The sequence below is a fragment of the Triticum aestivum genome, chromosome 2A (assembly GCF_018294505.1).
Source record: "Triticum aestivum cultivar Chinese Spring chromosome 2A, IWGSC CS RefSeq v2.1, whole genome shotgun sequence".
In the NCBI taxonomy this organism is placed as follows: Eukaryota; Viridiplantae; Streptophyta; class Magnoliopsida; order Poales; family Poaceae; genus Triticum; species Triticum aestivum.
The window spans coordinates 665,600,345-665,627,366 of record NC_057797.1 but is presented as its reverse complement, the minus strand read 5'-3'; positions in this window follow the sequence as shown (position 1 = coordinate 665,627,366).

The following is a 27,022-nucleotide window of genomic DNA, read 5'->3' as shown; positions in this document are numbered from 1 at the left end:
TGCCAAGGGAGTCCACCTCGCACTCTTGCTCTCCTGCGCTTCTGGTCTTGGCGTTGCCTTGGTTGTCTCGTGCTTTGGATTCTCTCCGGCTTCCCTCCTCTGCCCTACTAAGTGTGGCCGTGGCACGCGGCTCTGGCTGCCCATGCACAAGTAAAGGGGTCAAAAGAAGAGCCACTACTTTTGTACACTGATAGTGCCCCTCGGGTACCACGATACGAAGCGCTGGGTCAAGGCCAGTGGCGCCTGTGACCCAGGCTCGGGTGAACAATAAGCCTCTTAACGAATTTTTTTCAGTTCCTAAGCGCCTACCAGGCCAAGGAGGCCTCGACAGGCACCAGGAAGCAAGCACCTCGTGAGGAGGAGACTACTCCGAGCAAGTCAAGCTAAGTTATCTCTACATAAAAATATGATGTTGCGACACAACACAGGAATGATAAACATAGCATAATACTTCAGAAATCATAGTTCGTTTGCATGCCCCTCGGGGGCCCACACTGGCTTCTTTCTTAATACAGGAAGGAAAGGTAGAACAAAATAAAAGCGGCGCGTGCCCCTACAGAGATCCGCGAGGGCGGGCTCTTGGTGCTGTCCCGAGCTCAGCCAGACCCATCCTCACGCTTCATGGAGGCGCAGCGACGAGACGACCCACTGCCACCTACGAAGCGGGCGCGGCGGCGTGGCGGCTGGTCGTAACCACTGCTGCTGGAGCTGTCACCGGAGGAAGAGCCGCCATAGCTGGACGAGACATGGTCAGCACCAAGGGAAGGTTCGCCCTCATCCTCACCACGACCATCGCCATGGCCTTGTCACCTCCTGCATCACCACCACGTCACGACGGTGGACCGGCCTCTTCTTCGGTGGGAGTGGCCCTGGCTCGTCGCAGGGGAGTCTTTCCTTTCTCCGCGGCAGAAAATCTTCGGATCGACGCCATTAGTGTCGCCACTGGCAATGGAGCAAAGAGGGAGAAGCGAGGGGAATGGGAAGAGATGGGCGACGGGGGCTCTGCCCCCCTTCCCATTTATAGCAGGAGAAGGCCAACCAACGCCCCCCACGATCACATGTAATGATTGTTTTTCCTTGCATGCATCAGGAACTCGTCAAGTTGGGCAGTTGTCGAGGCAACGTGGGGAAGCGGAGACGCCCACGACCAATCAACCACCATGCGTCGACCAAGGCCGCAGGCTATTGGGGCCTGTGGCGCTCCGCACTTGCCCTTTGGCTTCGCCTCGAAGCCAAGCCCAAGCGCGCCTTGAGCCCGGGGGCTACTGTCGGCGTTCTGGGAACGGGGGTCCCCAGACTTGCCTGCCTGCAGCCCACGACGTGGCTCTGCAAGCGGGCTTGTACAACCCATCTTCACCAACAAGCATTCAAGACCCTCGCGAGGGGCCAAGCCTCGCGAGGCGGACGACACAAGGCCTCCTCGGAAGCGGCCTCACCAGGCTGGCTCGCGAGGGGCAGAGAGATCAAGGTAAGGCAAACCTCGCAAGGTTCTAATGACGTGAGCCATAACGATTGAGACCAGGCGGGCGCCAGCGCGCAGTGTCCTTGTTTCCTCTTTGGTGTTAAGGAGGCAAGCGCAGACGAAGAGTACCGAGGCGTCAAGCAAAGGTTTTCATATCGATGCAATGAGACCAAGACCAATAGGACGGCAAGACGGAGGTCACCATGGAGCCCAAGGTGGCGTCACCATCAGAGCCTTTGGTAGGCGGAGACTGCTTTTGTCAGGATAACTTGTACTAGTTGTCACCTTTCAAATTGGCCATTGTTGGCTCCCTTCCCGCTCAATATTTGGGGAGAGGACCAGGGCCTCTATAAATAGGATTAGCCACCAAAGTAGGCGGGGGAGAGAGAACCTCAGCCATCTCAACTTGGACCAGATCCAACCCATCCTCACACCCACCAAGCACAAGAACACCTCACCTCAGGAGGCTGTTCTTCCCCTTGTACTGTTCATCCTCAGCCCGAGAGGCAATCCACCACACCACACTAGAGTAGGGTATTACACCACAACGATGGCCTGAACCAGTATAAATCTTGTGTCTCTTGTGTTGCGAGTTCGTGGAGCTTGACTTTGAGATCGTCGCGAGGTTGAGGGCGTGAGTTGGTAGGGGGAGATCTTCATGCGTACCCCAGTGTTCAAACCTTGAGGGTTTTGCCGGAACCCGAGATCCGATAGTTGCAAAGTCCTTTTTACAAATTCAAGGAGTAAACTACAATGAGATCATCTCGATGTAGTGGTGCTTAAGTAAATTCAGGTTATTCTAGCAATTACTTCACATTTCAATTATGAGATGTGGTAGACGAGTGTCAAAAAAATTCTTGTTTACAGAACTTCAACCGAAGACGTGTATATGATACAGCTTGATGGTTTTTGACAATCCTAAGTATGCTAAAAGGTATGAAAACTTCAAACAGTCTGAAGCAAGCATAAAGGAGTTGGAATCTTTGTTTCCATGAAGTAGTTAAAAAGTTTGACTTCATGAAGAATCTTGAATATGCTTGTGTTTACAAAAAGTTAGCGGGAGTGCTACTTGTGAGCTGCGTTGGGATTTCCTCGAAGAGTAGAAGATGATGCAGTACAATAGAGATAAGTATTTCCCTTGGTTAATAACCAAGGTTATCAATCTAGTAGAAAAACCATGCAATGCCTCATGAACATCACCTACACACAAAATAACAAATACTTGCACCCAACGCAAACAAAGGGTTGTCATCTCTTGGTGGTTAATTGCGAGGATCAAATCTTGTGGTGATAGATAGATAAATAGAAACACAAAATAAAATAAAATAAAATAAAGTGCAACAAAGTATTTTTGGATTTTGATATATGATAAAAATAGACCCAGGGCCCATAGTTTTCACTACATGCTTCTCTCTTGAACATAACATAGGTGGGCAAACAAATTACTGTTAGACAATTGATAGAAAAGTGCATAGTTATGAAGATATCCAAGGCAATGATCATTTATATAGGAATCACGTCTGAGACAAGTAGACGGACTCCTGCCTGTGTCAACTACTTTGACTCCACACATCAACCGCTATCCAGCATGCGTCTAGAGTATTAAGTTCATAAAGAACGGAGTAACACCTTAAACAAGATGACATGATCTAGACAAAGTAAACCCAATTAATATGATTAAATACCATCTTTTTATCCTTAATGGCAATGGTACAAGTACGTGTCATGTCCCTTTTTGTCACTGGGATTGAGCAACACAAGATCGAACCCATCACAAAGCACCTCTCCCATTGCAAGATAAATCAATCTAGTTGGCCAAACCAAATGGATAGATATGAGAGAAATACAAAGCTATAACAATCATGCATAAAAGAGTTTAGAGAAGACTCAAATAATATTCATGGATAATCTGATCATAAAACTCATAATTCATTGTATCCCAACAAACACACCGCAAAAAAGGATTACATTGAATAGATCTCCAAGAACATTGTACTGAAGATCAAAGAGAGAGAATAAGCCATATAGCTACTAGCTATGGACCCATAGGTTTGTGGTAAACTACTCACACATCATCGGAAGGGCAGCAAGGTTGATGTAGAGGCCCTCCATGATCAATTCCCGCTACGGCAAAGTACTGAAAAAGGTCTCCAGATGGGCTCTCCGAAGAACAGAAACTTGCGGCGGCGGAAAAAGTATTTGGGGTGGCTCTCTGATGTATTGGGAATATTTGGGAATTTATAGAGCTAGAATTAGGCCAGGAGGTGTGACAGGGGCCCACAAGCCTGGGGTCGTCCCCCTAGGGCATGCCGGGTAGGCTTGTCGCTGCCTCGTGGCACTTCAGGTCTTCTCCCGAAGCTTCTAGGGCCCCTTATGGTCCAAAAAAATTATCAAAAAGTTTCGTAGCGTTTGGACTCGTTTGATACTAATTTTCTGAAAAGCCAAAAACAAGCAAAAAATAACAACTGGCACTGGACTCTAGGTTAATAGGTTAATTCCAAAAAATGATATATAATTGCATAATAAACATCCAAGATTGATACTATAATAGCATGAAACAATCAACAATTATAGATTCGTTGGAGATGTGTGAGGGAGCTCAATAACATTTCTAATACTTGATGTGGATGACATATTGTTGATTGAAAATAAACTAAATTTCTCGACACGGCTTAGGACTTCATTGAAAATAGTTTTTTGATGAAGGACTTGGGCTAGAAGCATACATATTGGGTACAATGATCTATAATTATAGATTGAGGCACCTAATAATGCCGAGCCAAAATACATATTGACATAATATTAAAAGTTTTAGTATATTAAAATGCCAAGAAGTGTTCTTGCCGAGGTCACATGGAAGTATTGACAAGGTACTAAAAGGTTTATTGTATGCTAGGAAGTGTTCTTGTCGAGGTCACATGGAAATTTCTAAGAAAGATTTTGTATCCTAAGATTAATTATGAGCAAGAACACATGGGTGAGATTCGATATACATTTATGTATGGATTTATCATATAAGATAAGGTAGGTAGACAACCAGATAGGTCCTATCCTCTAAGTGTTAAGAGCAAGATACCAAAATGATCAAGATGTTTGCCAAGTGGACTACAACGGAAAATATCCTTAAGTACATGAGAAGTTCTATGGACATATTTCTCATAGAATGAAATAACAAAGAGCTTGCTTGTAAAAATCACATCGATGCATGATCATGTAAACAGTTACATTGATGAAATTAGACGATTCTCGATTTCAATCAAGGTTTTGTGAACACACAGAACGGAGGCACAGTAACATGGAATTGTTCCAAGTAGAAAACTATTATACAATAGAGGCTAAGTATATCGCCACTTTAAAAGTAGCAATGGAGGGTGTTTGGACCAAGAAGTTCATCACCAAGCTTGGTACGGTTTCAATTGTGCTCGAGCTAATGGAGCACTATTGAGAATAGTGGCTCCATGGCCTAGGCCAATAAGTCAAGCTTCTACCAGGTGTCCAAACATATAAGAAGCTTATTTCACATAACTGTGAATTTTGTGGAGCATGGAAACACAAAGCTATGTAAGATACACATGAACTTGAAGATGTTAGATCCATTGACGAAGTCTACACCACAAGCAAAGCACGAGGAATACTCGAATGTCATTGGTGTTACAGAACTTATGCAACTAGGTTATTGACTCTAGTGCAAGTGGGAGACTATTGGAAATATGATCTAAAGGCAATAATAAAATGTTATTATGCTATTTCCATGTTCATAATTAAGTTTATGCTTTTGTGTTACAATTGTATTGGTTCTTGAATATGAGATTCATAGGAAAACCCAAATACATGTGTGGAAATGTAACACCAATTGATCCCTAGTCATGCCTCTAAGACTAGCTCATGTATCGATGATGATATTGTTTTCATAGTTAGGAGCATTGTTAGTATGTATCAATAAATGAAAACACCATTGTGATTGTGACAACCGACTTGGATAGACCCAAGTTATGAATTACCGAGATATGTATTCATTGTTATGTTATCGATATTTTCATATAACTTGTTCACGTTTGCATAGTTCCTTAGACCATGAGAATTTTGTATGCCAACATACCTGATGGTTACTTTGGGGTTACCGAATGTCACTCCATAAATGGATGTGAAGAAAGGTGATTTACGGGTATAACGGAAATATATGCCTCGGTATCAATAGTTCCAGACTGGGATTTGCTCCTCTTACGAAAGAGAGATACTCTCTAGGCCCACTCGATGTTATGGTGTCATTATCTTCTGCCAGAAACTTGTAAATATGATCACAGGATACTGTAACACGAACACGAGTAAAGAGAACAAAATCATTAATGGCGATAACCAGTATAGTGATCAAAGTGTTGATCACGAAGATACCGATAGTCTCACCTTGGGTTTTGTAAATGTATCATGAAGCAAAAGGAATGGTATTCATAAACGAAGGTTCACTCGTGAACTTCGTGAATATGCAGGACTTAATAAAGGTGTTCAGATCCCACTGTTAACTATTGTCCAGGAAATGTTCCGGGGCATTTTAGTTTATTTCTGAATCTATAGGGTCACATGTTTAACAGGTTCTAGTCCTGGTTACCTGAGAAATGAGATGAGTTTAAAATGCATCGAAATAGTTTAGGATAGTTCATAAAGTGTTTTGGATGGTTCCAAAAGGGTTCGGCGAATTCTGGAAAGGTATAACATGATTTTGGAAAGTCCGAATCTATATATGGAACATTGGGGGGTGTCTCATAGTGGGTTCCGGAGACATCCAAAAAATCTATGGGGTGACACAAGCCTATGGCAGGCCCTAGGCTAAATTAGGCAATGAGGGGAGTCCTTCCCTCCTTGCCCCAATTAGAGGAGGAGGACTCCTCCTTGGGCCCTCTTCCTCCTCCACCTATATATACGTGTGGAGGGCTCCCTCTAGAGACCCACCAATCCAAATTAATCTCTCCCACATAGATCCATGTTCTCCTGGTCTAATAGCCCTAAGTGTTTAGGTTCCTAATTTAACGAGAAGCACCACTAGCCTTTCTCTCTCTCTCTAGTTTTCTTGTAGTTATTTCCCTGGACCCCTGAAGCGGGTCACCTGGATAAGCGTCATCTGGGCAGATAGGATGACGCAATGAGACCCAGGGATGGGCCCACGGCACAGTACCACTCAATGGACGCTCGCAAAGGCCTTCTCGCCCATGGAGGCACATGACAATGGACTAGGTCCACGCACGGGTGCCCCCGGCAGGAGAGACTGAACCATCCCGACATTGGGCAAAGAGGGCGACACATGGGTCTGGCTGGCCTACCGCGCCCGGGCCAACACATGAGAGGGCGATCCTGGGCACCACAAAACTGCCACATGACATTGGCCCTCGTCGAGCCAGCGGCCCATCCTTCATGTCTCCCAGGTGGGTACCCTGGGCGCGCGTCGTCTGGGCAGATCGGACGGCGTAGAGAGCCCCCGAGAGGTCCCTGATACGTCTCCAACGTATCTATAATTTTTTATTGTTCCATGCTATTATATTATCCATCTTGAATGTTTTATATGCATTTATATGCTATTTTATATTATTTTTAGGACTAACCTATTAACCTAGAGCCCAGTGTCAGTTTCTATTTTATTCATCTTGTTGTTGAGTTTTGTAGAAAAGGAATATCAAACTGAGTCCAAATGAGCTGAAAATTTACGGTGATTTTTTATGGACCAGAAGAAGCCCCTGAAGCACAAGAGTTGGGCCAGAAGAGTCCCGAGTCAACGACAATGATGGAGGGAGCACCCCCTGCCTTGTCGCTGACTCGTGGACCCCCCTGATGTGAAACCGACGCAAAAAATTCCTATAAATCCAGAAACCCCCAGAAAGAATCCTAGATCAGGAGTTCCGCTACCGCAAGCCTCTATAGCCACGAAAACCAATCGGGGGTCCATTCCAGCACACTGCCGGAGGGGGAACCCATCACCGGTGGCCATCTTCATCATCCAAGCGCTCTCCATCACGAGGAGGGATTAGTTGTTGGAAATATTCCCTAGAGGCAATAATAAATTGGTTATTATTATATTTCCTTGTTCATGATAATCATTTATTATCCATGCTAGAATTGTATTGATAGGAAACTCAGATACATGTGTGGATACATAGACAACACCATGTCCCTAGTAAGCCTCTAGTTGACTAGCTCGTTGATCAATAGATGGTTACGGTTTCCTGACCATGGACATTGGATGTCATTGATAACGGGATCACATCATTAGGAGAATGATGTGATGGACAAGACCCAATCCTAAGCATAGCACTAGACCGTGTAGTTCGTATGCTAAAGCTTTTCTAATGTCAAGTATCATTTCCTTAGACCATGAGATTGTGCAACTCCCGGATACCATAGGAGTGCTTTGGTTGTGCCAAACGTCACAACGTAACTGGGTGGCTATAAAGGTACACTACGGGTATCTCCGAAAGTGTCTGTTGGGTTGGCACGAATCGAGACTGGGATTTGTCACTCCGTGTGACGGAGAGGTGTCTCTGGGCCCACTCGGTAGGACATCATCATAATGTGCACAATGTGATCAAAGAGTTGATCACGAGATGATGTGTTACGGAACGAGTAAAGAGACTTGCCGGTAACGAGATTGAACAAGGTATCAGGATACCGACGATCGAATCTCGGGCAAGTATCGTACCGCTAGACAAAGGGAATTGTATACGGGATTGATTAAGTCCTTGACATCGTGGTTCATCCGATGAGATCATCGTGGAACATGTGGGAGCCAACATGGGTATCCAGATCCCGCTGTTGGTTATTGACTGGAGAGTCATCTCGGTCATGTCTGCATGTCTCCCGAACCCGTAGGGTCTACACACTTAAGGTTCGGTGATGCTAGGGTTATAGAGATATTAGTATGCGGTAACCTGAAAGTTGTTCGGAGTCCCGGATGAGATCCCGGACGTCACGAGGAGTTCCGGAATGGTCCGGAGGTAAAGAATTATATATAGGAAGTGCTATTTCGGCCATCGGGACAAGTTTCGGGGTCACTGGTATTGTACCGGGACCACCGGAAGGGTCCCGGGGGTCCACCGGGTGGGGCCACCTGCCCCGGGGGGGGCACATGGGCTGTAGGGGGTGCGCCTTGGCCTATATGGGCCAAGGGCACCAGCCCCAAGAGGCCCATGCGCCAAGAGAGAGGGAAAGGAAGAGTCCTAAAGGGGGAAGGCACCTCCTAGGTGCCTTGGGGAGGTGGGACTCCTCCCTGGCCGCACCCTTCCTTGGAGGAAGGGCCAAGGCTGCGCCTCCCCCCTCTCCCTTGGCCCTATATATAGTGGGGGGAAGGGAGGGCAGCCCAACCTAAGCCCTGGTGCCTCCCTCTCCCTCCCATGACACATCTTCCTCCTCCCGCAGCGCTTGGCGAAGCCCTGTTGGAATCCCGCTACTTCCACCACCACGCTGTCGTGCTGCTGGATCTCCATCAACCTCTCCTCCCCCCTTGCTGGATCAAGAAGGAGGAGACGTCACTGCTCCGTGCGTGTGTTGAACGCGGAGGTGCCGTCCGTTCGGCGCTAAGATCATCGGTGATTTGGATGACGACGAGTACGACTCCATCAACCCCGTTCTCTTGAACGCTTCCGCGCGCGATCTACAAGGGTATGTAGATCCACTCCTCCCTCGTTGCTAGATGACTCCATAGATAGATCTTGGTGACACATAGGAAAATTTTGAATTTATGCTACGTTCCCCAACAGTGGCATCATGAGCTAGGTCTATGCGTAGTTTCTATGCACGAGTAGAACACAAAGTAGTTGTGGGCGTCGATTTTGTTCAATATGCTTACCGTTACTAGTCCAATCTTGATTCGGTGGCATTGTGGGATGAAGCGGCCCGGACCGACCTTACACGTACTCTTACGTGAGACTGGTTCCACCGACTGACATGCACTAGTTGCATAAGGTGGCTAGCAGGTGTCTGTCTCTCCCACTTTAGTCGGATCGGATTCGATGAAAAGGGTCCTTATGAAGGGTAAATAGCAATTGGCATATCATGTTGTGGTTTTTGCATAGGTAAGAAACGTTCTTGCTAGAAACCCATAGCAGCCACGTAAAACATGCAAACAACAATTAGAGGACGTCTAACTTGTTTTTGTAGGGTATGCTATGTGATGTGATATGGCCAAAAGGATGTGATGAATGATATATGTGATGTATGAGATTGATCATGTTCTTGTAATAGGAATCACGACTTGCATGTCGATGAGTATGACAACCGGCAGGAGCCATAGGAGTTGTCTTAATTTATTTATGACCTGCGTGTCAACATAAACGTCATGTAATTACTTTACTTTATTGCTAACCGTTAGTTGTAGTAGTAGAAGTAATAGTTGGCGAGACAACTTTATGAAGACACGATGATGGAGACATGATGATGGAGATCATGGTGTCATGCCGGTGATGATGATGATCATGGAGCCCCGAAGATGGAGATCAAAAGGAGCAAAGTGATGATGGCCATATCATGTCACTATTTGATTGCATGTGATGTTTATCATGTTTATACATCTTATTTGCTTAGAACGACGGTAGTAAATAAGATGATCCCTCACTAAAATTTCAAGAAGGTGTTCCCCCTTACTGTGCACCGTTGCGAAAGTTCGTCGTTTCGAAGCACCACGTGATGATCGGGTGTGATAGATTCTTACGTTCACATACAACGGGTGTAAGCCAGATTTACACACGCGAAACACTTAGGTTGACTTGACAAGCCTAGCATGTACAGACATGGCCTCGGAACACAAGAGACCGAAAGGTCGAGCATGAGTCGTACGGTAGATACGATCAACATGAAGATGTTCACCGATGATGACTAGTCCGTCTCACGTGATGATCGGACACGGCCTAGTTGACTCGGATCATGTAATCACTTAGATGACTAGAGGGATGTCTATCTGAGTGGGAGTTCATAAGATGGACTTAATTATCCTGAACATAGTCAAAAGGTCTTCGCAAATTATGTCGTAGCTCGCGCTTCAGTTCTACTATTTAGATATGTTCCTAGAGAAAATTTAGTTGAAAGTTGATAGTAGCAATTATGCGGACTAGGTCCGTAAACTGAGGATTGTCCTCATTGCTTCATAGAAGGCTTATGTCCTTAATGCACCGCTCAGTGTGCTGAACCTCGAACGTCGTCTGTGGATGTTGCGAACATCTGACATACATGTTTTGATGAGTACATGATAGTTCAGTGCGTAATGCTAAATGGTTTAGAATTGAGGCACCAAAGATGTTTTGAAACGTCGCGAAACATATGAGATGTTTCGAGGGCTGAAATTGGGATTTCAGGCTCGTGCCCACGTCAAGAGGTATAAGACCTCCGACGATTTTCTTAGCCTACAAACTAAGGAGAAAAGCTCAATTGTTGAACTTGTGCTCAGATTGTCTGAGTACAACAATCGCTTGAATCGAGTGGGAGTTGATCTTCCAGATGAAATAGTGATGGTTCTCCGAAGTCATTACCACCAAGCTGCTAGAGCTTCGTGATGAACTATAATATATCAGGGACATATATGATGATCCTTGAGATATTCGCGATGTTTGACACCACAAAAGTAGAAATCAAGAAGGAGCATCAATTGTTGATGGTTGGTGAAACCACTAGTTTCAAGAAGGGCAAGGGCTAGAAGGGATACTTCATGAAACGGCAATTCAGCAGCTGCTCTAGTGAAGAGACCCAAGGTTGAACCCAAACCCGAGACTAAGTGCTTCTGTAATAAGGGGAACAGCCACTGGAGCAGAATTACCCTAGATACTTGGTAGATGAGAAGGCTGGCAAGGTTGATAGAAGTATATTGGATGTACATTATGTTAATGTGTACTTTACTAGTACTCCTAGTAGCACCAGGGTATTAGATACCGGTTCGGTTGCTAAGTGTTAGTAACTCGAAATAAAAGCTACGGAATAAACGGAGACTAGCTAAAGGTGAGATGGCGATATGTGTTGGAAGTATTTCCAAGGTTGATCAAATATCGTACGCTCCCTCTACCATCGAGATTGGTGTTTGCGTTGAGCATAGATATGATTGGATTATGTCTATCGCAATACGGTTATTCATTTAAGGAGAATAATGGTTACTCTGTTTATTTGAATAATACCTTCAATGGTCTTGCACCTAAAATGAATGGTTTATTGAATCTCGATCGTAGTGATACACATGTTCATGCCAAAAGATATAAGATAGTAATGATAGTACCACCTACTTGTGGCACTGCCACGTAAGTCTTATCGGTATAAAACGCATGAAGAAGCTCCATGTGGATGGATCTTTGGACTCACTCATTTTTGAAAGGATTGAGACATGTGAACCATGTTTGTTGGTAGATATGCATGAAGAAACTCTATACAGATGGATCATTTGGACTCACTTGATTTTGAATCACTTGAGACATGCAAATCATACCACATGGGCGAGATGACTGAAAAGCCTCATTTTCAGTAAAATGGAACTAGAAAGCAACTTGTTGGAAGTAATACATTTTGATGTGTGCAGTCCAATGAGTGCTGAGGCATGTAGTGGATATCGTTATGTTCTTACTTCACAGATGATTTGAGTAGATGTTGAGTATATTTACTTGATGAATCACGAGTCTGAATTATTGAAAGGTTCAAGTAATTTCAGGGTGAAGTTGAAAGATCATCGTGACAAGAGGATAAAATATCTATGATATGATCATAGAGATGAATATCTGAATTACGAATTTGGCACAGAATTAAGACATTGTGGAAATTGTTTCACAACTAATACAGCCTGGAACACCATAGTGTGATGGTGTGTCCGAACATCATAACTGCACCCTATTGGATATGATGCATACCATGATGTCTCTTATCAAATTACCACGATAGTTTATGGGTTAGGCATTAAGAGACAACCACATTCACTTTAAATAGGGCACCACGTAATTCCGATGAGATGACACCGTATGAACTATGGTTTAGAGAAACCTAAGCTGTCATTTCTTAAAAGTTTGGGGCTGCAACGCTTATGTGAAAAAGTTTCAGGCTGATAAGCTCGAACCCAAAGCGGATAAATGCATCTTCATAGGACACCCAAAATAGTTGGGTATACCTCCTGTCTCAGATCCGAAAGCAATAAGGGATTATTTCTAGAATCGGGTCCTTTCTCGAGGAAAAGTTTCTCTCGAAAGAATTGAGTGGGAGGATGGTGGAGACTTGATGAGGTTATTGAACCGTCTCTTCAAATAGTGTGTGGCGGGGCACAGGGAGTTGTTCCTGTGGCACCTACACTAATTGAAGTGGAAGCTTATGATAGTGATCATGAAACTTCAGATCAAGTCACTCCCAAACCTCGTAGGACGACAAGGATGCGTACTACTTCAGAGTGGTACGTAATCCTGTCTTGGAAGTCATGTTGCTAGACAACAATGAACCTACGACTATGGAGAAGCGATGGTGGGCCCGGATTCCGATAAATGGCTCGAGGCCATAAAATCCGAGAGAGGATCCATGTATGAAAACAAAGTGTAGACTTTGGCAGAACGGCTCGATGGTCGTAAGGCTATTGAGTACAGATAGATTTTAAAAGGAAGACGGACAATGATGGTAAGTATCACCATTAAGAAAGCTCGACTTGTCGTTAAGATTTTTTCCGACAAGTTCAAGGAGTTGACTATGATGAGACTTTCTCACTCGTAGCGATGCTAAGAGTCTGTTGGAATTATATTAGCGATTACTGCATTATTTATGAAATCTTGCAGATAGGATGTCAAAACATTGTTTCCTCGATGATTTTCTTGAGGAAAGGTTGTAAGTGATACAACCGGAAGGTTTTGTCAATCCTGAAAGATGCTAACAAGTATGCAAAGCTCTAGCAATCCTTCTAAGGACTGGAGTAAGCATCTCGGAGTTGGAATGTACGCTTTGATGAGATGATCAAAGATTTTGGGTTTATACAAAGTTTATGAGAAACTTGTATTTCCAAAGAAGTGAGTGGGAGTGAAGGAAATATGCCCTAGAGGCAATAATAAAGTTATTATTTATTTCCTTATAATCATGATAAATGTTTATTATTCATGCTAGAATTGTATTTACCGGAAACATAATACATGTGTGAATACATAGACAAACAAAGTGTCACTAGTATGCCTCTACTTGACTAGCTCGTTAATCAAAGATGGTTATGTTTCCTAACCATGAACAATGAGTTGTTATTTGATTAACGAGGTCACATCATTAGTAGAATGATCTGATTGACATGACCCATTCCATTAGCTTAGCACACGATCGTTTAGTATGTTGCTATTGCTTTCTTCATAACTTATACATGTTCCTATGACTATGAGATTATGCAACTCCCGTTTACCGGAGGAACACTTTGGGTACTACCAAACGTCACAACGTAACTGGGTGATTATAAAGGAGTACTACAGGTGTCTCCAATGGTCGATGTTGATTTGGCGTATTTCAAGATTAGGATTTGTCACTCCGATTGTCGGAGAGGTATCTCTGGGCCCTCTCGGTAATACACATCACATAAGCCTTGCAAGCATTACAACTAATATGTTAGTTGTGAGATGATGTATTACGGAACGAGTAAAGAGACTTGCCGGTAACGAGATTGAACTAGGTATTTGATACCGACGATCGAATCTCGGGCAAGTAACATACCGATGACAAAGGGAACAACGTATGTTGTTATGCGGTCTGACCGATAAAGATCTTCGTAGAATATGTAGGAGACAATATGGGCATCCAGGTCCCGCTATTGGTTATTGACCGGAGACGTGTCTCGGTCATGTCTACATTGTTCTCGAACCCGTAGGGTCCGCACGCTTAAGGTTACGATGACAGTTATATTATGAGTTTATGCATTTTGATGTACCGAAGGAGTTCGGAGTCCCGGATGAGATCGGGGACATGACGAGGAGTCTCGAAATGGTCGAGACATAAAGATTCATATATTGGATGATATGGTTAGGCCAAGGGGTCAAGCCCATGAGGCTTTAGGTCGGTGCAAAAAGGAGTCTTGCGGAGGCCAGGGGGCCAAACGCCGGAGACCCTGGCGTCTGGCCCTGGGCCAGACGCCGAGGCCCATGGCGTCTGGGCCAGACGCCAAGGATTGTGGCGTTTGGTCCTGGAGTCCGAGTGGGACTCTTGCCTTTCGGGCAAAACCGACTTTGAGGAGGCTTTTGCTCCAAGTTTCGACCCCGGGGCTCAACATATAAATAGAGGGGCAGGGCTAGCACCAAAGAGACAACAAGTTGATCCACGTGATCTATTCCTTAGCCGTGTGCGGCGCCCCCAGCCACCATATTCCTCGATAATACTGTAGCGGAGTTTAGGCGAAGCCCTGCTGCTGTAGTTCATCAAGATCGTCACCACGCCGTCGTGCTGACGGAACTCTTCCCCGACACTTTGCTGGATCGGAGTCCGGGGATCGTCATCGAGCTGAACGTGTGCTCGAACTCGGAGGTGCCGTAGTTTCGGTGCTTGATCGGTTGGATCGAGAAGACGTACGACTACTTCCTCTACGTCGTGTCATCGCTTCCGCAGTCGGTCTGCGTTGGGTACGTAGACGATACTCTTCCCTCGTTGCTATGCATCACATGATCTTGCGTGTGCGTAGGAAATTTTTTGAAATTACTACGAAACCCAACAGGGAGCACTATAGAATTTCTGATGAATATATGTTGTTGACATATTGTTGATCAGAAATGACATAGAATTTCTGGAAAGCATATAGGGTTATTTGGAAAGTGTTTTTCAATGGAAAGCCTGGATCAAGCTACTTGAACATTGAGCATCAAGATCTATAAGGATAGGTCAAAACGCTTAATGGTACTTTCAAATGAGCACATACCTTGACATGATCTTGAAGGTGTTCAAGATGGATCAGTCAAAGAAGGAGTTCTTGCCTGAGTTGTAAGGTATGAAGTTAAGACTTAAAGCTCGACCACGGCAGAATAGAGAGAAAGGACGAAGGTCGTCCCCTATGCTTAAGACATAGGCTCTATAGTATGCTAAGCTGTGTACCGCACCTGAAATGTGCCTTGCCATGAGTCAATCAAGGGGTACAAGAGTGATCTAAGAATGGATCACAGGACAACGGTCAAAGTTATCCTTAGAAACTAGTGTACTAAGGAATTTTCTCGATTATGGAGGTGGTAAAAGAGTTCGACGTAAAGAGTTACGTCGATGCAAGCTTAACACCTATCCGGATAGCTCTGAGTAGAGATACCGGATACGTATAATGGAGCAACAATTTAGAATAGCTCCAAGTAGAACAGTTATTTGGAATAGCTCCAAATGTAGCGTAGTGGTTGCATCTACAAGATGACATAAAATTTGCGAAGTACATACGGATCTGAAAGATTCAGACCCGTTGACTATAACATCTCTCACAAGCATAACATGATCAAACCCAGAACTCATCGAGTGTTAATCACATGGTAATGTGAACTAGATTATTGACTCTAGTAAACTCTTTGGGTGTTAGTCACATGGGGATGTGACCTTGAGTGTTAATCACATATCGATGTGAACTGGATTATTGACTCTAGTGCAAGTGGGAGACTGTTGGAAATATGCCCTAGAGGCAATAATAAATTGGTTATTATTATATTTCCTTGTTCATGATAATCGTTTATTATCCATGCTAGAATTGTATTGATAGGAAACTCAGATACATGTGTGGATACATAGACAACACCATGTCCCTAGTAAGCCTCTAGTTGACTAGCTCGTTGATCAATAGATGGTTACGGTTTCCTGACCATGGACATTGGATGTCATTGATAACGGGATCACATCATTAGGAGAATGATGTGATGGACAAGACCCAATCCTAAGCATAGCACTAGATCGTGTAGTTCGTATGCTAAAGCTTTTCTAATGTCAAGTATCATTTCCTTAGACCATGAGATTGTGCAACTCCTAGATACCGTAGGAGTGCTTTGGGTGTGCCAAACGTCACAACGTAACTGGGTGGCTATAAAGGTACACTACGGGTATCTCCGAAAGTGTCTGTTGGGTTGGCACGAATCGAGACTGGGATTTGTCACTCCGTGTGACGGAGAGGTGTCTCTGGGCCCACTCGGTAGGACATCATCATAATCTGCACAATGTGATCAAAGAGTTGATCATGGGATGATGTGTTACGGAACGAGTAAAGAGACTTGCCGGTAACGAGATTGAACAAGGTATCGGGATACCGACGATCGAATCTCGGGCAAGTATCGTACCGCTAGACAAAGGGAATTGTATACGGGATTGATTAAGTCCTTGAAATCGTGGTTCATCCGATGAGATCATCGTGGAACATGTGGGAGCCAACATGGGTATCCAGATCCCGCTGTTGGTTATTGACCGGAGAGTCATCTCGGTCATGTCTGCATGTCTCCCGAACCCGTAAGGTCTACACACTTAAGGTTCGGTGACGCTAGGGTTATAGAGATATTAGTATGCGGTAACCCGAAAGTTGTTCGGAGTCCAGGATGAGATCCCGGACGTCACGAGGAGTTCCGGAATGGTCCGGAGGTAAAGAATTATATATAGGAAGTGCTATTTCGGCCATCGGGACAAGTTTCGGGGTCACCGGTATTGTACCGGGACCACCGCAAGGGTCCCGGGGGTCCACCGGGTGGGGCCACCTGCCCCGGGGGGCCACATGGGCTGTAGGGGGTGCGCCTTGGCCTATATGGGACAAGGGCACCAGCCCCAAGAGGCCCATGCGCCAATAGAGAGGGAAAGGAAGAGTCCTAAAGGGGGAAGGCACCTCCTAGGTGCCTTGGGGAGGTGGGACTCCTCCCTGGCCGCACCCTTCCTTGGAGGAAGGGCCAAGGCTGCGCCTCCCCCCTCTCCCTTGGCCCTATATATAGTGGGGGGAAGGAGGGCAGCCCAACCTAAGCCCTGGCGCCTCCCTCTCCCTCCCATGACACATCTTCCTCCTCCCGCAGCGCTTGGCGAAGCCCTGTTGGAATCCCGCTACTTCCACCACCACGCCGTCGTGCTACTGGATCTCCATCAACCTCTCCTCCCCCCTTGCTAGATCAAGAAGGAGGAGACGTCGCTGCTCCGTGCGTGTGTTGAACGCGGAGGTGCCGTCCGTTCGGTGCTAGGATCATCGGTGATTTGGATCACGACGAGTACAACTCCATCAACCCCGTTCTCTTGAACGCTTCCGCGCACGATCTACAATGGTATGTAGATCCACTCCTCCCTCGTTGCTAGATGACTCCATAGATTGATCTTGGTGACATGTAGGAAAATTATGAATTTATGCTACGTTCCCCAACATTAGTTCACCCTCGGGGCTGGGGGTATGTACCAGTAGCTATGTGTTTGATCTCTCTCTTTCTCTCATGTTCTTGACTTGGCATGATCTTGATGTATTGCGAGTTTGTTATTATAGTTGGATCATATGGTGTTTCTCCCCTCTACCTTCTTGTGATGAACTTTTTGTTTTACCTTTGAGGTTTCACTATTATCAGATTGAATAGTATTATGGATTTGAGAAGACTTGATGTATGTCTTGCGTGGGATACCCGTAGTGACAATGGGGTGTTCTATTGATTCACTTGATGTATGTTATGGCACTCAACTCACGGATTCCCGAGGTGACATTGGGTTAATCTATGCATTGGGATTGATGCACGTTTTTGTCCTTGTTTCTCTGGTAGGAATCTTGGGGCACTCTTTGAGGTTTTTTGTGTTGGGTTGAATATTATGAATCTGAAGTTGTTTGATGCATCTCGTATAATTGACCCACAGATACTTGTGGTGACATTGGAGTATCTAGGTGACATTAGGGTTGATTGATGTGTGTCATATGGCGTTATTTTACTATGAACTCTAGGGTTGTTTGTGACACTTATAGGAATAGCTCAATGGATTGATCAAAAAGAATAACTTTGAGGTGGTTTCGTACCCTACAAGCAATTTTATCTTATGTTCTCTGCGATAGGAACTTTGGAGTGACTTTTGTCGCACGTTGAGGGATTGCCATATGATCCAATTATGTTATCATTGTTGAGAGAACTTGCACTAGTGAAAGTATGAACCCTACGCCTTGTTTTTAAGCATTGTAATACCGCTTTTGCTCACTTTTACCACTTGCTACCTTGCTGTTTTTATATTTTCAGATTACAAAAACATATATCTACTATCCATATTACCCTTGTATCACCATCTCTTCACCGAAGAGTGCACCTATACAATTTACCATTGTATTGGGTGTGTTGGGGATACAAGAGACTCTTTGTTATTTGGTTGCAGGGTTGTTTGAGAGAGACCATCTTCATCCTATGCCTCCCACGGATTGATAAACCTTAGGTCATCCACCCGAGGGAAATTTGCTACTGTCCTATAAAACTCTGCACTTGGAGGCCCAACAATGTCTACAAGAAGAAAGGTTGCATAGTAGACATCAGTCCCCGCGGCATGCCTCCCCGAAACGGACGGCGTAGAGTGCCTTCGCCCTCGAAGGCTCCCAGGAGGCGAGTACTCCAGCATCCTTTATAGGAGTAATGTGTTCTCTTTTTTTTCATAAATTGCCCCATGCAACGTAAGGTTGCGGTTTATCGGACTTACAGGAGAGAGAGTCTTAGGGGCACATACAACATTGAGTTGGAGAAAGGACCGACAATGACATGCATGGAAGGCGAAGGATGGGACCAATTCATCATCCAGAATGGTCTCACTGGGGGGGTATTTGTTTTCCTTAAGAGAAGAAGTGCCCAAGATGTCCATTCTCTTTATCAATGATGGCGAGGGTGACTCATTTAATTCTATCGTCTTCACCAGAAGAATCAAGCTCGACGAAGATGAGAATGGCCAACTCTTGGATATCCTACTGCCACATGATTTCTACGTTTGGGTGCCATTTGTGACCTGTTTGACAAGGACCAATTTTAGCAAATATGTGAGGGTATGTTTTTTAAAGTCATTTACCTATTTCCCTTTTTTTACCATCACATGTGGCGGCTTGATGCCGTTGCTCTTTTGGTTTTTCAGAAATTGCATAAGAAGGTACCTTTGAGTTGTGGCATAATCGGTGATTGTCGGATCACAGGGTTCGGCAAAACCCTCAAGGTTTGAACACTCGGGTGCGCGTGAAGGTTTTCTCCCTATCGATCCACGCCCCAGCTCTCTAAGATCTTGCGGACGAACTCTACGAACTCACAACACAGAAAGACACAAGATTTATACTGGTTCGGGCCACCGTTGTGGTGTAATACCCTACTCTAGTGTGGTGGTGGTGGATTGCCTCTTGGGCTGATGATGAACAGTACAAGGGGAAGAACAACCTCCTGAGGTTGAGGTGTTCTTGTGCTTGGTGAACTTGTGTGGGTGGGATGCCTCTCGATATGATCTTGATTCGATCGTCCCCTCTACTGTGGTGGCTAGTTCTACTAATATAGGCCCTGGTCCTCTCCCCAAATATTGAGCGGGAAGGGAGCCAACAACGGCCAATTTGAAGGGGGACAACTAGTACAGCTTATCCTGACAAAAGCGGTCTTCGCCTGCCAAAGGCTCTGGTCGTGACGTCGTCCTCGGCTCCATGGTGACCTCCGTCTTGTCGTCCTTCTGGTCTTGGTCTCATTGCACCAATATGGAAACGTTTGCTTGATGCCTCGGTACTCCACGCCTGCGCTTGCCCCCTTGGCACCAAAGAGGAAGCAAGGACACTGCATGCTGGCGCCCGCCTGGTCCCGATCGTCATGGCTCATGTCACGGGGACCTCGCGAGGTTTGCCTTGCCTTGATCTCTCCGCCCCTCATGAGCCTGCCTGGCGAGGCCGCTCCTGAGCAGGTCTTGCATCATCCGCCTGGCGAGGCTTGGCCCCTCGCGAGTGTATTTAATGCCTTGTCGATGAAGATGGGCCATACGGGCCAGCTAGCTCAGCAACGCCGTGGGCCGCAGGCAGGCAAGTCTAGGGACCCCCGTTCCCAGAACGCCGACAGTAGCCCTCGGGCCCAAGGCGCGCTCAGGCTTGGCTTCGAGGCAAAGCCAAAGGCCAAGCGCGGAGCGCCACGGGCCCCAAAAGTCTGCGGCCTCGATTGACGCGTGGCGGTTGATTGGTCGTGGGCGTCTCCACTTCCCCACGCTGCCTCGTCAACTGCCCGTCTTGACAAAAAGGCTGGCACAGACAACGCTTGCCTTCATTGCTTCTTCCTCGCCTTGCTCCAGATCCCCTTTCTTGCTCCTTGCTGCCGGAACTTCTAGATCCGCTTCGACCTTTCTCCGTATCGGCGACGAATGGTGCCGCGCAAGGTCAAGTCCTCCTCGGTGCCGGCCTGGTGCGAGCCAGCCCTTGATGCGCCCAACGTCACGGAGAAGAACCTAGCCGCCACACGCTTGATGTCGGCAGGGGAGAGCAACGAGAGGGGGAAGACAGAGCTCCGGCTTGCCTCCGACGTGCCGGAGTCAGAGGGAAGCACTTCGGGCTGCATCGCCGCCGGGTTGGTTCCCCCCTTTTCTGATTTCTTCTTTGAGGTCCTCGACCACTTCGGGCTGCAGGCGTTGCATCTCCACCCCAACTCCGTTCTTCTCTTTTCTATCTTTGCCTACTATTGTGAGGCGTACCTGGGCGTGATGCCGTCCGTGGCACTGTTGCGCCACTTCTTCTTCCTCCGCATCACCGGTGGCCATATCTCCAGGTGCGCCAACTTCATCATGGCCAGCTAGGCCAACTCGATCTCGAACACCGGGAGGAGGGTTGACAACATCAGGGCCAAATAGGTAATGATGAGTGCCAAGTGCATCCATCCACGCTTGGAACTGCCGACGGAGGCGCCCCAGTCGGACAAGGGGTGGTCTCGTGTAGATCTCACCGACAAGCGGGTGTCGTCGGTATTGGAGCAGATGAAGACCGATTTGAAGCCGGGCAATGCGAAGGCGGCCAAGGTGACGGGGGTGATGCTCCTGAGGGAATTCTTGACGCTGCACGTCGCTCCACTCCAGGCGCGCACACGCCCTTTGTGGAAGCTTGGAGATGAAGAAGACAAGGTTCATCTGAGCCCGATGGCCCTGCCTGATGATGAGCTGACTGCAGTTCTGCGCCTCTTGGTTGGGGACAACCAAGAGTACCTGCCGAGCGCCTTTCTTCCTTTGTTCCATCTCAAGGACTAGGAGCAATTCGTTGCCTCCAGGCCGACCTTTGACGCGCGCGGGCTGGTGCAGCCGGCGCTCGCTGGGGCCTTCGCAACGCCGAAGCCGGTGGAGGTGTCCTCTGACGAGTCCCGCGGGGAGGAAGAGGAGGAGGAGGAGGAGATCCCCGAGGGAATGGGGGGAGAACTCCCCCTTGAGCAAGTTCGACATCCTGCATGCCCTACCAGACGATGCCGAGGTCGTCGCCCGCTAGGAGGTGAGGGAGCTGCCCCTCATCCCAACAAGGGGTAGATCATCGCTGGTTTCTCGAGATGCTGCCTCCGATGTGGTGCCGCCTGGGGCCGGCTCCGGCCCTTCTGCTGCGCTGTCTTCTACTCCCGGAGCCCGTGTGCCCATTCCTCAGGCCACGACGCTTTCGGGTTTCAGGCTTACCAAGCGGAAGGTGGACTATGTCGCAGTGGATCAGTAAGTGCTTCGAGCTTCATCTTGCTCCTGCTTGTACTTGCTATTTTCTGACATTCGCCCTTGGTTGATCAGGCCGGTGTCTTCAGCGAAGAAGAGGAAGGGGGATGCCACGGCCGTGCCCCCCTCTGCGGAGAAGAGAGGCGACAACACCCGCACCTCCCTAGCCCGGTCGCACTCGCGAGTCCAAGAGGAGCATTGGCAGGATGAACCAGCCCCCGTGGCCCCACTAGCTTCGAAATTGCTGGCACCCGGCTCTGCTAATGAGGTCCCAAGGGCTTTGGAGCCCTCGATCTTCCAGGTTCTGGTAACGATGTCACCTCCTCCTCCTGCCGCGCCTCCGACCCCAAGTTCTTCTGCTCCCTCCACAGTCTTGGAGCGCGTCTTCTCGGGGATGGCTAAGCTGCGGGAAGACCTCCTAGGCGGGGACCCGCACCTAGTGGCCGGGCGCCTGGAGCTGGCCTCGGGCTGGCTTCACTCCGACTCGGCAGTTCGACCATCGCTGAGCCAGGCCGCGGCGGCCTTCAAGAAGAAGAAGCAGGCTGCCGCCAGAGCTGCGGCCTATCGTGAGGCGGCGCTGAAGGACGCTGAGGCCGCCCATGACCGCTGCCGAGAGCTAGAGGGCAAGCTGAAGAGGCTGTGCGACGAGCGTGCAAAAGAAGCACGTGACCGCGAAGTGAGGGAGGAGGAGATGAAGGCTCGGGAGGACACCATCAAGGGCCGCGACGCTGAGCTGGGGGAGCTGAGGAAAGCGTAGGCCGCGGAGCGCAGTCGACTGGAGGGGATGGAGCAAAAGGCGAAGGCGAGGGAGGCCGAGCTCGACACCAAGGCGAAGGTCCTGGCCGAAGACCGCGTGGCCTTCTCGCTTCTTGAGAAGAGGTCCAGCGTGGCGCTGAAGTCACTGTACAAGAAGGGCCTGGAGAAGCCGCTGACCACCGACGAAATGGCCCTGCTCAGCTGCTTCCCCACTTGGTGAAGGCGCTTGAGGAAGTCATGGAGGGCATCGGTCCCATGGCTGAGGCAGAGGCTCGTGTCCTTTCTTCAGTTGCGCTGATGAGTGTCTTCAGCCATCTGTACCTTCGCGACCCCAATGCTCGTCACGACGAGCTGTTGGAGCCTGTGGCCGATGAACATTGTGCGGCCGCCACCGCAGCCATAAAAGGTCAGGTGGAGGCCCTGCTGAAGAAGTTCCGTGGCTTCGTCCTCGCGCCCTCGACCGGCGAAGCGACCGATCCTGCGGCTGGTGGTGCGGGTTGAGGCGACGCTACCAAGGGAGGAGCACCTTCTGCATGCGATGGCAGTGTCCAGGGGTGACCTACGGCTGCTTTCCTGTTTCATTCCTGCAATATGCATCAGGCCTCGTGGAGGCGTTAAACTTTCATTTGATATTGTGAGAACAATATGCCTTGTAATATTTGCTTCGAGATTTTGCGATTTTCTTCCTATTTGCTTTGTGTTCTGCATCGGCAGAGCCCGGCCCCGCGCATACCTCAACCGCCGTTGGGCCGACCGGAGACCAGGATGGACCAAGGAGTGAGGGGCTACGTGACCAGTTAGGCTCCTGAGTCGCGATGCTCAGGAGTCCCCCTTAATGCGCAAACAGCTTACGGGGAGAGTACGGGAGGATAGGTTGATGTTCTACGTTGGAAGAGCCCGGCCCCGCGCATACCTCAACCGTCGTTGGGCCGACCGGAGACCAGGACGGACCAAGGAGTGAGGGGCTACGTGACCAGATAGGCTCCTGAGTCACAATGCTCGGGAGTCCCCCTTAACGTGCAAACAATCTCTATACATTTGCCCTCGCCAAGGCTCGGCTCGGGAGGGGCGTGCGACGACCAGGCCCGGGAGACCTGGTTGGGTGGCGTGCGCTTGGGCGTGACCCGAGCGCAGCCCCCGTGCCCAGCCCCCTCGCGCAGCTCTCCCGAGGGGAGGCATTGCGGTGAGTCCGGACGCTGAGCTCTAGGGCTCCCTGAGGTTGGTACGACCGTGAAGCCGTCCTCAGTTGTTTATCACCAGTGCGGAGCATAGCGCTTCCACTTGTGCACGGGCATAGCCGCTCATCGGCAGTGTCGACGGCCAGCGCGGAGCATGGTGCTTCCACTTGTGTGTGGGAGGGGGCTCCCTCTGCAGAGAGCCCCCGGGGCGTGTACAGCCCCGCCCTGACACGTGGTTTGCACGGCAGGGCTAGACGAGGTGTATATGAGCACTCGTGAGCCAACGCAGGACTCATGAGGCCCTACCACAAGGCGTGTTGCGCCTGGTCTTGGTTCCTGTTTGCTGTGCTGGTCCTGCGAGGTGGTCAGACAACCTGCGCCAAACGAATCTCCTGAGGTTATAACGTGAGAAAGCCAAGCACCAACGGCCCCAGGAGGTGACGTAAACGGGGCCGGCCCACCAGACAGAGCTCGGCCGTTGGATTTATCGACGCTGTAGGGACGGGCCCGAGCACAGACGCCGTGCTCAACTTACTCACGCGAAGGGTCCTGAAGAATGGCGGCCAGTGCGCGGTCCCCATGACTGGTGGCGGTTGAGCAAGTAGTAATCATAGGTAGATCGGACATGAGAGCAGCAGGCTTAAATAAATGCATGGGGGATACATGCCACTCGGTCAGGCGCGAGCGTCTTGGTGATGATGCAGCCCGAGGGGCGCTCCCAACAAGGTAAGCTAAAGACATAAAAAGGGATACATGCCATAGGGATGGACCCACGCGGCCTGGGAATGATGCAGCCCGAGGGGCGCTCCGAGCTAAATGAACTTGTAAAGATGTCACCTGGTCATGTTGACGAAGGAGAGTTGGGGCAGCTGAAGGTGCACGGCGAAGGGGTTGCTCCTGACGAGCCTCCGGAGCTCTGAGCCTCGGGAGGCTCTGGGGGCTCAGGTGGTTCCTTGAGGACCGTCTCCATCTCCATCAGGATGGCATGGTGACTGGCCTCCTCCGCCGCTAGGATGCACCACAAGTTGCGCTGATAGGCGGACGATACGCTTGGCAGGCCAAAGGGCATGTGAATGTAGTTGTGCGGTAGGCCCTCACAGCGTCCCACGCGCAAAGGCCAGAAAGGCTCCTGAGAAGCGGCCCTGTTGAGCCCTGGAACGTCGATGCAGACATGCAGCTCGGCATCCTCGCCTGGATGGGAAGCTGCGCCTCATGAGCGGCGGTCGCCGCGCATGGCCCTTGCATCTTGCAATTCCTGGGTGGTCTTGGTGATGAACTCTTGAACGGTGGGCAATCCTTGCCCTATGCCCTCCTGAGGAAAATGTGCCGCGAAGCACGCCTCCAAGTGGTGCCCAAGCGCCTCCCTCGTGATGTGGGAAAGGTCTGAGGCCTTCCAAAAGAAAGCCCCCGAGACCTGCCCGAAAAGGGCGCCGGACGCTCCTTCCTATGCGATGAAGGGAGGCGCCCCTGGAGGGGCGTTGATCCTGACGAGGCTCCGGCTGTGACGCCACCCTCCTGAGGTCATGCACGTTGTTGCTGCTTCTTCTTCTTGGGGATGGCCTCAGGAGGGCCCTCGCCCTTGCTGTCGGGGTCGTTGATTGCTGCAGCTTGGAAGGCACGCTCGAGGGAGCACACAACATCTCTTTCTTCACATGGGACCGTGATGATTCCGCCGCTTCCCGGCATCTTGAGGACATTGTAGCCGTGATGGGTCACCGCCATGAACTTGGCCAGGGCTGGATACCCGAGGATGGCATTGTACGGCAGACGGATGTGCGCGACGTCGAAGTCGATGAGCTCGGTGCGGTAGTTCTTGCGTTCCCTGAAGGTGACAGGGAGGCGGTCCTGCCCTATCGGTGTGGTGAAACCGTCGGTCACTCCTGAGAAAGGCTTGGTGGGCTGAAGCTAGTCATATAGCACTTGAAGGTTGTCGAACGTGTCGACGGACAGGACGTTGAGCCCTGCGCCGCCGTCAATGAGGGTCTTGGTAACTTGCATGTTGCTGATGACTGGGGAACAAAGCATCAGGAGGGCGCCAATGGTAGCTGCGCACTTGAGCTGGTCTACCGAGTTGAACGTGATGGGGCACTAGGACCATCTGAGCGGGCGTGTGGCTTCGAGCTTGGGGAGGACTGCATTCACTTCATGAGCAAACTGCTTGAAGATACGCTGCGAGGCTGGGGCCTGGGCTCTGCCCAAGATGCAGCCGATAGCACGCGGTTCCTGGAAACCCCCAGCCCCCTCGTCTTGATGGTGTTCGTCATTCCTTCTTAGCGGTGGCAGCAGCGGAGGGAGTTCGGCGTTGCCTTGAGGACGATCCTCACGAGGTTGATCCCTCCAGGCGCCCTCGCGAGGCTGATCCTGCCAGCGGTCCTTGCGAGGCCAGTCGCGCCACTCCTGGCGTGGGCCACGGTCGTCCCAGCGTCCGCCACCACGTCCTCCTCCTCGGCCGTAGCCCCGGTCGCTGCACTCGGGGCGTCGACCGAAGCGTCCTTCACGAATGGCTCTGAGATCTTAACAGTCACTGGTGTTGTGGGTGTTCAGGTTGTGGAAGGCGCAGATCGGACGGCTGCTCTTAGATGACTCTGGTTGGTCTCTGCCATGCTTGGTGTCTGGTTCGCTGTGAGCACGGCTGCTCCCTTGCGCTTCACGTCCTTGGCCTTGGCTTTCTTCTTCTCTGGGTCCACAGCAGGGATCTCGAGGAGGGAGAGGCGCCCCTCCTCAGCTCTAGCACACTTGGTCGCGATGTTGAACAGCTCCAAGGTCATGCACAACTCTTCATGGATGGCGAGCTCCTCCTTCATCTTGAGGTCGCGGACGCCGTCGGAGAATGCTGAGATGATGGCCTCGTCGGTCACCTTGGGGATCCTAATCCGTGCGCTGTTGAAGCGCTGAATATACTTCTGCAGGGTCTCTCCTGGTTGTTGCTTGATGCGGCGCAGGTCGTCCGCGACTGGGGGCGGTCGCGAGTGCCCTGGAAGTTGGCGATGAAGCGGGTGCGCATTTTGTCCCAGGAGGAAATTGAGCCTGGAGGCAGGTTCAGGAGCCA